The sequence below is a fragment of the Megascapheus bottae genome, chromosome 27 (genome assembly GCF_031878675.1).
Source record: "Megascapheus bottae isolate mThoBot1 chromosome 27, mThoBot2.hap1, whole genome shotgun sequence".
NCBI classification, from domain to species: Eukaryota; Metazoa; Chordata; class Mammalia; order Rodentia; family Geomyidae; genus Megascapheus; species Megascapheus bottae.
Genome location: NC_143535.1, coordinates 6,186,238 through 6,199,947, shown reverse-complemented (window position 1 = coordinate 6,199,947; position 13,710 = coordinate 6,186,238). Strand labels below are relative to the sequence as shown.

General features: G+C 38.7%; 1 protein-coding gene across 3 annotated transcripts in view; it reads right to left on the bottom strand.

Moving 5' to 3' along the window:
- Positions 1-13,710, bottom strand: part of Sik3 (SIK family kinase 3) — a 177,815-nt gene that overhangs the window by 111,875 nt on the left and 52,230 nt on the right. The gene's annotated exons all lie outside the window — the stretch shown is intronic.

The window sequence follows — 13,710 nt, the reverse complement described above, 5'->3', positions numbered from 1 at the left end:
TGATTCCATCCAGCCTCTATTTGTAAAGGTAATAGAAACCTTCCCATTGTCTACAGAATAAATCCAAACTCCACTGAACCAAGACAAAAGTTCCTCTAGAGTCTAGTCTCTACTCCCCTAGCTATCCATCCCTCCCCCCCCACCTCCCACAACCACTTCCTCACACAGCAACAGGGCTGGGCCTTAAGAAATAATTTACAGTTCCTCACACGTACCAGGCCTTTCCAAACTGTCTTTTTACCTACTCTAAGTTCCCTCTCCTAATATTTAAAAATGTCTTTTTAACATGATAATAACACTTACAGAACTTCCACTCTAAACAGATCTTGATTTGTGAATGTTGAGGTAATATTTTAGCCTCAAAAACAAAAAAAATTCTGTCTATTCTAAATCATTTTGCCCAACAGAAGCAAAATTAATTCACATGTTTAGGGGAAAAAAAGGCACATTCTGGAAAAGTAAGAAAAAGGAACTATTTCACAATATTGGTGTTATAAGAAATAACACTTTAACCTAAAACAGAATCAAGTAGAATTCTGCATCTAATAAAATGCTTGTCACTAGCAGTTCCCTTCTGGAGCTCATGTAGGAGGAAGACTTGTCATCTGACAATATCTCCCAGGTTAGCATTATGCAAGTATCAGAATTAACAAGCAGAAACTAGCAGTTACTGTCACCAAAGAGCCTGTATCCCCGAATGAACTCTACTGTGAAGTGAAGTGGAAGATACATTTTCCAGTTCGGAATCCAGCCTGTGCACAGAGATTACAGGTAGCCAATACTGTTAGAGTGCAGGTGTGCCAACATGAAAAGTAGTCACACACCATGTCAAGTAAATGCTGCCCCGGTACCTGTCGGAGCAATAGCTACCACCAAGAACAACAAAACAAGCTAGATGTGGGGGGGGGGGGGGCGCGAGGGAGAGGAGAGAGGGGGAGAGGAGAGAGGGAGAGAGGAGAGAGGGGGAGAGGAGAGAGGGGGAGAGGGAGAGAGTGAGTTTTCTCTGCCTACAACAGTGCCAGCTCCTTTCCATGGTACTGATTTCTGCTACATGATGAGAAACCAACTTAGACTTTATCAGGTCTACACTATTTGAAACTGGATGAGATCTAAACAGAATCAAACAAGGCTGTATGTATCAACCCTCACTCATTTCTGGTCAAGGAGTCTCATGAACAAGAATACCACAGAAAGGCTTGACTCAGGGCAAATCTGGCTTAGAATTCACTTACCGGCTTTGCATTTGAGGTAATTTGTTTAATCTCTTCAAGCACAATTTCCTCCAATATAAAAAGGAAGTAGTAAAAGTATGGTTTTCAGGATTAAATAAAATAATATATTCAAGTAATGTCAGCCTACAGTTTGCAGTTATTTCTATATTGCTGTTATGGCTGTCCTACTGCTTTACATTGCACCAGTACCAAATTCACATAGAAACAGGTAAAATTCAAGGTGAGAATTGAGAATCAGATGAATATATTTACTGATGGGCTATCATGTAAATAAGGGGTTCCGACTGGTCCTCATTTCAGATGTAAAATAAGAGAGGTTCAGAAGTAAACCCTAATTACCATGTATTTCTGCCTTCATCTGGGCAGCCATAGAAACCATGGAGAATAAACAGCAAAAGAACTACTAGGCCAATGTAGCCATCACAGTAATTTATACATTAAAATTTTTCTCCAAAGCTGTATTCCAGTGGCTCATGCTCAAGAGTCTGAGATTTGAGAATCATGGTGCCCAGGCAGTAAAGTCCCTGTGAGATCCTTCAATTAACCACTTAAAATCCAGAAGTGGAGCTTTGGCTCATAGTGGTAAAGCGCTTGAGCAAACAAGCTCAGGGACAATGAATGCCCAATCCTGAGTTCAAGTCCCATGACTGCCAAAAATATCTTCTCCAAATAGTATCCTATCATTTACCGATTAGCAGTAAAATTGATAGAACCCTAAATATGCGACCCTAAATAGAACTAGTCTGGATCAAGACTGGACTTAATGTTCACTAGGTATTGTCAGGGAAGTTCGTTGAATCTACCTTTAGGAATATGTTTGTTAAACATGTAGCATGTGGCAGCATTAGTTGGACTATTCAAACCAAATCCCTGGAAACACTTGGGTAAATATATTTTGCTAATGATTCCTGACAAAAGGTAATAAGAAAAAATATAACCCAGAGACATTATGCTATAAAATGAGACTCATTACTTTTGTTCTAATCTTCAATGTACCACCACAGTCACAAGAGCATTTTTTCTGCCTGTCAGTAACTTGATGCCAACTCATTGTGTTATGACTCCCACAACACCTCTCCTCAAGGACCCTACTCTGGGCAATAGGGAAGAAAACAAGGTTAAAGACTACAAAATGAGGGACTGGGAGTTTGGCCTACTTGTAGTGGTAGTGGTTGGCATGCACAAAGATCCAGGTTCGATTCCTCAGTACCACATACATAGAAAAGGCTGGAAATGGTGCTGTGGCTCAAGTGGTAAAGCTCTAACCCTGAGAAAGCCCAAGAACAGCACTAAGGCCCTGAGTTCAAGCCCCAGATTAGCAAAAAAAAAAAAAAAATTAAAAAAAAAAAAACCTTACAAAATGATAGTGAGGTCCCAAACCAATGCCTTCTAAGTCCAACTTCATGTTATAGCAATTACACACTGGAAAACCTGTAAATAGACACCTGGTCCAGCTATTGCAATTTAGTTATTAAGGAATTATAAGTTGTCCTGTCTAATTCAGCTAGTTAATGTCAAAGCTAGGCAAGATTAGTACTCACAGTCCCTATCTCTCTTTTTTTTTTTTTTTTTTTTTTTTTGCCAGTCGTGGGCTTGAGCTCAGGGCCTGAGCACTGTCCTTGGACTTTCTCAAGGCTAGAGCTCTACCACTTGAGCCTCAGCACCATTTCCGGCTTTTTCCTATTATGTGGTACCGAGGAATAGAACCCAGGTCTTCATGCATGCTAGGCAAGCACTTTAACCACTAGGCCAAACTCCCGGCCCACAATCCCTATCTCTTAACTCAGTATTTTTTGTACTAAATCTGAGAGCAATTTTTAGAAGATCATATAAATGACCTTTTCTCCTTTTTAATTGTATACTGAAAATATAAGACAAAGGTTGAATAAGAATGAAACTCCTGAACCAGGTTTGTTTGGGTTTTTTTTTTAACTAAAAAAAAAAACAACTAACATTTACTGAAAACACACTATGCACCAAGCATTGTGTTAAATTCTTAAATGTTTCATCTGCTTTAATCCTCATAATAATCCTTTAGGTAGGTGCTATTAGCATCCTTTAACAGAGGATATTGATTAATACCGATGCTTAATAACTTGACAGAAAAGGATAGATCTAAAATCTGAACTCAGTCTGATCTCAGTCTATGCTTCAGTGGCTACAGAAAATGAATCACTAAAATAGCAGTTCATCTGGTCAACATCTGCCAAATGCCCCTCTTCCAACCACACTCCATCGGGATCTCTATTTTGGCCTTAACAGGTCAAAGCCCCAGTGGTTTCTATACAAAATTCTGCTGTAATCCTCCCAAATCTTGTGAAGCAGTCAATATTTGTCTTTGAAAAGCTATCAGAGAGTTCAAAGAGCATGTTTCTGCTGCCAAGCTATTGGTCCAGTTCTAATTTGAAGAATGAAGGGCCTAAAAAGGATTTCTCTTATTAAAATAAGACAAACACCACCAAGGTAACTACACACATTTTCTATTACTTTCCCTGCTTAATCTTTTTCACTTTGATTATGTTCCTTGGCATAATGATGTGAAGGCTGAAATAAACAAAATCAATGAAGACTCTTTTTTATTGTTTGGGGTTCTTTATTTAACTCTGTTTTGTTTGTTGGAACCTGTCTTGCTATGTAGTCCTGGCAGGCCTTGACCTTACAAACCTACTTCAGCCTTCTAGCCACTCTTTCTGCTATAAAGGGACAGAGAACGAGAGCAGGAAGTAGAAGTGAAGAACAGATGTAAAGAACAGAACTTCTGAATGTCTGGAGACCATGTGAATGGTTACCTGTAAAAGCCTGGGGAAGGGGTGTTATTTTTGTTCATACAATAGAGTAGCTCCTCTGACTTACCTAGCTACAAAACAGAATGCACAGTTGGCAGCTGGTCTCTTTTTCTCCCAAAATGAAAACAACAACTTTCACAGCAAAGCCCTTTGTCCCTAGTTAATCTTGTTATGAAATATCAAACAATTATCATAAAGAAAAATCAACGGATTTTTTTTAATGGCCCTTGCTAAGCCACTAACAACAGAGCAATCCTGTTAATTCACTGAGAAAAAAAAATCTAGAACTAGGGCTTACGTCTCAGAATTGGATTACCACTCAGAATTCACTCACCAAACCCAGAGTGAGCAGGCTTACAAGCAGCAGCAGCTTTCTACTGAAAGCAAAGACAGAAAAACCATTATTTTGGTGAACTAAATGTCTGTTACATGCCTTAAAATGTACATTTGATTAAAGTCTTCCCTTGCAGAAAACAATACTAATTTCTCCAAAAATAATAATAACCTTAAATTTCAGAGTTACTTTAAAATTCTATTAGAACACACTTTTAATTCTACACAATTAATACAGAAAACAAAGAAGACACTTAAACAATGTTTGGTCATATGAACCTATTGGTTATATAGATCAAATTTAACCAATAGTTAACATCTGAATCAAAAAACTAAACTGGGGGCCAGGAGTTTGGCCTAGTGGTAGAGTGCTTGCCCAGCATGTACACAGACCCAGGTTTAATTCCTCAGTACCACATACATAGAAAAAAGCCGGAAGTGGTGCTGGAAGCCCAGGACTGGCAAAAAAAAAAAAACACACCTAAACTGGAAGAAGCCTACCATTTGATAAGATTACTTCTTTGAAGAATACCATTTAAGCATTATGTGGAGATAAAATTACTCCTAAACTAGACCAAATACATTTTTAAATTTATGGGCTGGGAGTTTAGCCTAGTGGTTAAGTGCTTGCCTAGCATGCACAAAGATGTGGGTTCAATTGCCCAGTACCACATACATAGTAAAAGCCAGAAGTGGTGCTGCGGCTCAAGTGTTAGAGCTCTAGGCTTGAGGAAAGCCCAAGGACAGTGTTCAGACCCTGAGTTCCAGAACTGCCCCCCCCCCAAAAAAAATTACACCAAGTAGGATGACATTGTTCAGAAAAAAATATACTCATTACCTGACTTATGTAAATAACCCCTCTATATATCACCTTTATAATAACAATAAAAAATAAAACTGTAAAAAATTGTTAAGACCAAGTAAAGGTAGTTGATAAAAATATTGGTTGTTATTTTCAAGAAACTATAATGCAGAAAGTCAAGGTTTGTTTAAAATGTTACCCATTTCACAAAAACTATAACAATCACAAATGTTTTATAGGACATACATCTAAGTCCACTTATCAGTATACTCTAACAAATGTGTGGATCAATGTGCCTTACAAATCCTTCAGATTCCACATTTAGTAATTCACTCCTCATTAGCATCTTAGAAATTTTCTTTTGGAATTAGTAAGTCTAATCCTTCAAAAGCCTCTACCAGTAAGACTTCCCTATTTTCTGCTCACTCTGGGCCAAAAAGTCCAGAGCTAACATGAACACAGTAAGATGCTCACTCAAGAAAAAGAAAAGGATGTTGGTGTCTCACATCCATAATTCTAGCTACTCTGGAGGGCTGAGATATGAGGATCTGGGTCAGAAAAGTCTGTGGGAGGTTATCTCCAGTTAACCTGCAACTGGAAGTGGAGGTGTTGCTCAAATGGCAGAGAACCAGCTTTTGAGTGACAGGCTGAGTAAGAGCACAAGACTTTGATTCAAGTCCTAGTAACAGCACTCGCTCTCCCTCTCTCTCTCTCTTTATACATATATATATATATACATACACACACAAAACATTATATACTATATACAATGTTATATATAATAAAATGTAATAATGTATATTATATAATATATTTAGAGAGAAATTTAGTTTAGATTGAGAAATAAGGTCAGAGATGAAATCTTGAATTTCCATACCCCTCCTTTTTGTCTTCTTCAAGTAGAAGTTGCAAATGTTTTGCTCTAAGAATGCTGATGTGTTGCAAATAGCTTAGTCACACTAAACCGCAATGGAATGAGGCGTAATCAAACCAGGCAGAGAGGGGTGTCTAAGCATGTATGTATGACACTGGGTGTATTAGGATTACATTCTTAATTCCAAAAGATGGTTTGGGATGAGTCATTGTTTTGTACCATGGAAAGCAAATTTTCTATCCATTGTCACATTTACAGAGAATGGATTATTCCCATATGGTTATTTTCCACAAGGACAAAACAAGGAATTCCTCTTTTTCCCAGAAACAGAAATTCTGGTGAGACTGGTGATACTCCAAAGAATCATTTATCTGCAATTTTCCAACACTGAGAGAAGCTGTTTGGGATTTACCAAGGATTCATTTACACATAAAGTTTTGAATGGCAAAGTTGAACAACTACCACTAGTTCTCTGCTTGGTAATCTGGCTGGAATACAAGCCTAAATGGGTTTCATCTCTCCTTTCCTCTTCCCCCTCAAAAAAAAAAAAGTGATTTGTTTTGTTTTGTTCTGTTCTATTCTGTCAGAGGGAGGTCGTGTGATATCCCAGGCTGTCCTGGCACTCAAGATCCTCAGGCCTCAGTCCCTAAGTGCTAGGACTGCAGGGTGTACCACCATACACAGAGGTTAAAGGGTCCTGAAAGTGCAAAAGGACAGACCTAGTACATACTGAGCTCTCAGTAAAGAATATTGTAAATGGGGGAGGAGGTGATGAATATTTGTGATGTTGTCTTACCATCCCCTCTTTTTTGAGATTATTTTTATTGCAAGATAGCACTGAATTGAAAGGACATACTTTGAGAGAATCAAAGTTCCTATGAATATGAAGAAGTCACATATGAACTAGAATTCATTTGACTCCAGATTAGCTATGCCATAACCCTAGTGGAGAAAAGGCTGGTTATATAGCTGTTTTATAGCCAAATGAGGCAGAACCCATAAATCCTACATAGAAGGACAGTGTGGATTTCAACATGAGCATTAGTGTTTGACCCTAGCAAATCTCCCTCCAAATCTGTTTTCTCATTTGTCAAAGTAAGAAAAATACTTAATAGATTAGATAGCTTACAATAAGGTTTAAATTAGACAATGTTTATAAAAGCACTTCATGAATAGCAAAATATAAAACATATAGTATTATTAATAATTCACTAAATAAGCTGGGCACCAGTGGCTCACACTTATAATCCTAGCGACTCTGAGGATCACAGTTCAAAGCCAGTCCTGGCACAAAAATCCATGAAACTCATATCTCTAACCACCAGGAAAGCAGAAGTGGCACTGTGTCTCCAAGTGGTAGAGCACTAACCTTGAACAAAAAGGCTCAGGGATAGCACTCCTCCCTGAGTTCAAGCCCCACAACTGATCAAGAAAAAAAAAAAATTACCTAACAAATACTTTAGCCACTGAGGTTCAAAATGGAGATTATATCAAAAACCTTGTCATTGTGAAGGTATCTGATTGTGATTGTGAAGAAATTGCCCTTTGCTGGAAAATCTTATGGGTTTTTTTGTTTGTTTGTTTGTTTGTTTGTTTGGGGGCCAGTCCTCAGGCTTGAACTCAGGAATGAGCAGTGTCCTTGGGCTTTTTCCTCAAGGCTATCGCTCTACCTCTTAAACCACAGCACCATTTCTGGCTTTTCTATGTATGTGGTACTGAGGAATCCAACCCAGATCTTCATATATACTAGGCAAACCTACCACTAGGCCAAACTCCAGGCCCCAAAAATCTTTTTTGAAGCAGGCTCTTGTAGCTCAGGTGGGCCATGAACTTGGATCCTCCTACTTCAGGCTCCTGAGTGCTGAGATTGCAAGTGTGTACCACAGGCTTGAAAAATCATTCCTGACAAATAACACCAGAGCCATAAAAAGCAAATCATTTTCTGCCCCTGAATTTTCCTTAATCAAAGAAAACAAAACAACAATTTACTGATTCTTCTGAGCTGTAGGGGGGTACCCATTCTACTTGAAAGGGAATGTAGTTCAAAGCTATACCCTCCCTAAGGAAACCACAACCACATCAACTACCAACTACCAGTAGCTAAAATAAACGTACACAAGAAGAAGCAACAACCTCCCAAACCAGGGAGTTGCCTAATGAGCCAGATGAAACTATATATTCATTTGGAAAGAACGAAGGAAAGAAAGAAAGAAAGAAAGAAAGAAAGAAAGAAAGAAAGAAAGAAAGAAAGAAAGAAAGAAAGAAAGAAAGAAAGAAAGACAGGGAAAGGAAAGGAAAGGAAAAGAAAGGAAAGGAAAAGAAAAGAGACAGAGAGCGAGTGCACACACAGTATAACAGTTGAATTGGATAAAGCACAAAGCCGTTAGGAGAAGGCCTATGACATGCACAGAAGAAAACAGCTTTCAGAACTATTTGCACAAAAGGGAAATGGAACCACATGTCCGTCAGAGGCGCTTATCAAAGGTCAGCCACTAAGTACAAATTTGCTCAATCACTCTGGTTAAAGCACATGGACACAACTCCCCTCTTTCTGCAGAACTTCCAAATATTAAACAAAGTCCACAGCAGAATGGTGACATGAATGAGTTTTACAAATATTTTGCACACACACACACACACACACACACAGTAGAGACCTGACTAAGTACATTGGTCACTGCTTTTTACTTGGTAGATAGACTACTTAAAAAAAAGTATTTTTCACTCTCCTTTTTCCCCCCAGTTCTGGGGCTTGAACTCAGCTTGGACACTGTCCCTGAGCTTCTTTTTTTGCTCAAAGCTAGCACTCCACTTGAGCCACAGCGCCACTTCTGGCTGTTTCTGTTTATATAGTACTGAGGAACCAAACCCTGGGCTTAATGCGTGCTAGGCAAGCACTCTACCATAAGCCACATTCCCAGCCCCCCACCCTCCTTTTTTTTCGGTCGGTCATAGGACTTGAACTCTTAGTCTGGGCACTGTCCCTGAGCTCTTTAGCTCAAGACTACCATCCTACCCCTTGAGCCACAGTGCCACTTCCATTTTTCCAGTGGTTAATTAAGAGATGAGAGTCTCACAGACTTTGGTGCGCGGATTGGCTTTGAACCATGATGGTTATGGTTGTAACCTGTGAGGAGGACAGAACTCAGTATCTGGCTTATGGAGGGAAGCTCTCTGCCACAGAGCTACACCCTAGCCGAGGTGCTACGTGTTAAGATGTAAGACTGTATCAAAGGTAGATTATATCAATGTCTTTATCAATCATTATTTAAAACACCCATTAATTAGTTTAGAACTAGCTTTGAACACTTTTTGCTTACAACCACAAGCCTGCCTACCAAAAAAATAAATAAATCCTTTCAAAATAAGTTTCCTTTATATTAAATTATCAATTACTATAGAAACTTGTTTATTATACAAGTAAGTGAGTTGGAGATTGACTGGAAAGAAGCCCAAGTGAACGATCTGAATGACAGAGACTTTCTCTATCTTGATTAAGGCAGTGGTTATAATGATTCGTCAAAACACTGTATTCACTAGGCATTTTCCAGTATGTTAAATTTTACCTTAAAATGTAAGAGTCCAAGGCAGTTATTTAATAGCCAGACCTTTGAATTAGGAAGTAGCAAGGGTGAAAGCCCACATTGCTCCTTTTTCCTGTGGTTTACATTTCCACTCATGTGCACTAATTAATTCTTCAGGAGTTAAATACCCAAGGGGCTTTCCCAGCAGGCACCAGGGAGAAGGGAGGGCCTGGGGCAGCATGGACACTAGCATGTAAACCACATCCATCAAACAGAGCTGCCTCATACATCATCTTAAATAAAACAAACTGCCCTGTGTCAAAGGTATCCTCAGCCATCACCCTGTGATACCTCCTCTCAGCAGATGAAGAAATAACTGCAGCTTCATAGATGGCCTCATGGCCATTTCTGACATTTTGCTTCATTTCCTTAAAGACCACCCCCCCCCCAAAAAAAAAACCTACTTTGGTCTTCTTTATCCTGTATTTTAATTGCAAAAGGGCTTGCACTATGCTATTTCCATATATGCATACAATGATATAATGTACACTGATCATATTTCCTCTGGTATTTTCTCATACCTTCCTCCCTTTTTTAAACAACGTCAATGGGTTTTATTATTCTATCTTTATATACATGTATAAAACACTTCAATACTATTCACTTCTCAACTTTACCTCTTATTTCACTCTTCCCTCAGCTCCCATTCTCTCTCAACAGTGCCCCAAGTTTACATTCATGTCACTCATTAAAAAGTCACTTTAGCAAAATCGTATGTTTCATTATATACAGAAGAGATAGAAGGACAGAGAATTTGATGCTAGCCTGGGTTCCACTGGGAGTTCAAGGCCAGCCTGAGCTATACACTGAGACCTTCTCTCAAACAAAAGCAAACAACAACAACAACCAAAAAAAAAAAAAAAAAAAAAAGAATGGAAAAAAACTAAAGCCAAAAATGCCATTAAAAATGTGTGAATGATGAGCAGGGGAAAAAACATTCAAAGAATTCTTAACACTAACAGAAAGCCTCTTCTTGTGGAAAACTTGGAAAATATTACAGATGTAAGTTTGCTTCAGAACCTAAGAATTTCTTACCAAAAAAAAAAAAAAGCTGTATTTCTAAGCTCATGCATATTCATGATGTGATTCACTTGCTGGGAACACTCAGTCATCCAGATGCAGTGGGAAAACTACCGTTTTCAACATTCAATCTCTCCCATCAGCCTTAAAGGTTATAGTAGCATTTCTTGACAGTGCATTAGTCACCATGGTGCTAACTATACATCCCTAACAGAGAAAAGGCGGAAAACAAGGCGGGCGAGGAGTACACAACAACAGTTAGAAACGTCAAATCACATTAGAAAATAACATAGAACTCTGAATGCCTCATCATCCCGGAAAGAGTACATCACTGACTGTAAGAATTTTGGGCAGCTTTCAGGGAAGGCTAATCTGTGTACCTGACTCATCTTGATCTATCTGCTAGGTCTGAACACGTAATGAACACAATGCAGAAAAGTACAGGTTAACATTGCAGCAAAACTACAGCATGAGCAGGTAACATAATCTGTTGATTGATGGCTATGTCTACCTCGTTTTAAGTAATTCCCCTACTTCAATGATGACAGCACATTACATATGTAGCCTGAATGGATGGGAGCCTCATTATTACTAACAATGGCTATAACTAAAATTTACAAATTATTTCTTATTTGAAAAGCACTTTTATTGGGCCGGGAGTTTGGCCTAATAGTAAAGTGCTTGGCTTGCATGCACAAAGACCCAGGTTCGATTTCTCAGTACCACATACATAGAAAAAAGCCAGAAGTGGTGCTGAGGCTCAAGTGGTAGAGCTTTAGCCTCGAGAAAGTCCAAGGACAGTGCTCAGGCCCTGAGCCCAAGCCCAGGCAGGACTGGCAAAAAAAAAAAAAAAGCACTTTTATTAATACTAATGCTACATTTACTATCTCCATTTTGCAAAAGAACTGAACTTAGAGAAGGGAAATGACTTGTTTAAAGCTTGTAAGTCCTGGGAATGGTAGCAGAACTCAAACTTAGTTCCTGTGACTCCAAATTCTGCACTTTTTCCTTAATGTCAAATCGTTTTCATGTTTCAGCAGGAAGCCCTTCATTTACACCTTTCTTAATCTAGTGTGTTTTTTAAACATCTACTATATATTAGTAAGATACTATTTTTCAGCTCCTAAAGAAATAAAAAGTTTACACAGCTCCTACATCAGGTGTTTGAGAAGGTGCATTATAATCTAGTGTATTGGTCATGGAGAAGGGTCAAGGCCATGCCATGGGGAAGGAGCTTTACCCTGGAGAAGTTCTCTCCATAGGAGGTAATAATGTTATCTAGTGACTGGCATGGGAGAAATCTGGATAGTACACAGGAGAGGGGGAAGTTAGTCAGGGAAAACAAAAGAAAGGACATAAAGTCCAGGGGAAAAAATTACCAACTAGAGAAAGGCACCACCCTGGAATACCTGACAATCATCCTGGGCAAAAGCAGAAGTCAACAGTTCACAGGCACCATGCAAGGAGAGCACATGGGTTTATTTCACAAGAGACATGAGACATGGAGATTGAGGAAACAGAAAACTTATCATTTGAAAAGACAAACCAGTTTCAGTGAACAGGACAGAACTGGGAATATGGACCCAAAACTATGCATACCAGTTAAGACACCAATACAGCGGACTGCCAGTGGCTCACGTCTATAATCCTAGCTACTCAGGAAGCTGAGATCTGAAGATCACAGTTAAAAAGCCAGCCAGGCAGGACAGTCTGTGAGACTCTTATCTCCAATTAACAACTAGAAAATGGGAAGTGAGTTGTGGCTCAAAGTAGTAGGGTAGTGGCCTTGAGCTGAAGAGCTCAGGGACAGCATCCAGGCCCAGAGTCAGTACCACATACATAGAAAATGTGGCTCAAGTGGTAGGGTTTAGACCCTGAGCTCAAGTCCAGGACTGGCAAAAAAAAAAAGGTTAAAGTATATAGTATAACTATACAATGAACAGTACATGCCCCTCTACATATCACCTAAAAACAACTTTTAAAGTTTTAAAAAAAACATTCATAATTGAAGTGATACATAAACAAGGTGTTGAATATTCTGAAAAGTGTGGCACAATGGTATATATTCAACTAACTATATAAAATAAAAATGCACAGCTTAAAAAGGTATAAAACATAACCAAATTTTAATGGGTATTAAGATTACTATATGCTTTTTGGTTTTGGCTGTAGTTTTCTTTTCTGCATTTACTAAACAATGGTGTTCATATATTACTTTTCTCTGTTTTTCAGTTACGCTCCTTATTTTGAGTGCACTCATTATGATTTTAATCTGTAATCCCCTATTGGCTTATGATACTGAAAAATCTCTGTACTTACACCACACTGTCTGCACATTCTGTTTTCATATGTCTTTTCTAGTTTCCGATTGGCTTATTTGGGCTTTGTCAATATTGAGTTCAAAGTTCTTTCTTTTCCTTTTTTTTTTTTTAGGTCTTCCTTGCAAAAGTCCTCCCCTTGTCGCTGATTTATTAGATAAACAACCTAATCCATAAGTACTACTTGTCAGTCATCTACTCTTGTTCCCCATAAATAATAACATAACAGTAATAGTAGTAATAATAAAGAGCTTAGTTCTGCTGGCCTCAGGTGGCTCACATCTATATTCGTAACTACTCAAGAAGCTGAGATCCAGTCCAGTCCAGGCAGGAAAATCCATGAAACTCATATCCAATTAACCACCAAAAAGCTAGAACTAGAACTGTGGTTTAAGTGCCTCAAGTGGAAAAAGCTGAAGAACAGTATCTAACACACACACACACATACACATACACACATATGCATGTGCACACATGCGCGCGCGCACACACACACACATGCATATATACACATCTAGCTCTACTCCTCTAGTTCATCTTGTTTCTAGCTGGAATATAAATAAATGATAGAAGTCAACTGAAAAGAAAGATGGAGGGAAAAGTGGACTGCACATCGCTGAATGCCTTGTGGGTGAAGAAGAAAAGAGCCACTTGGGATCTTGATAAATCTTAATTTTAATAAATTTAGTGTACAGCTCACAATATAAAAGGAAGAAAAAGTAGAAAGGGGAACCAGAAGGGAAAAAGTCTGTTAAGAGTTG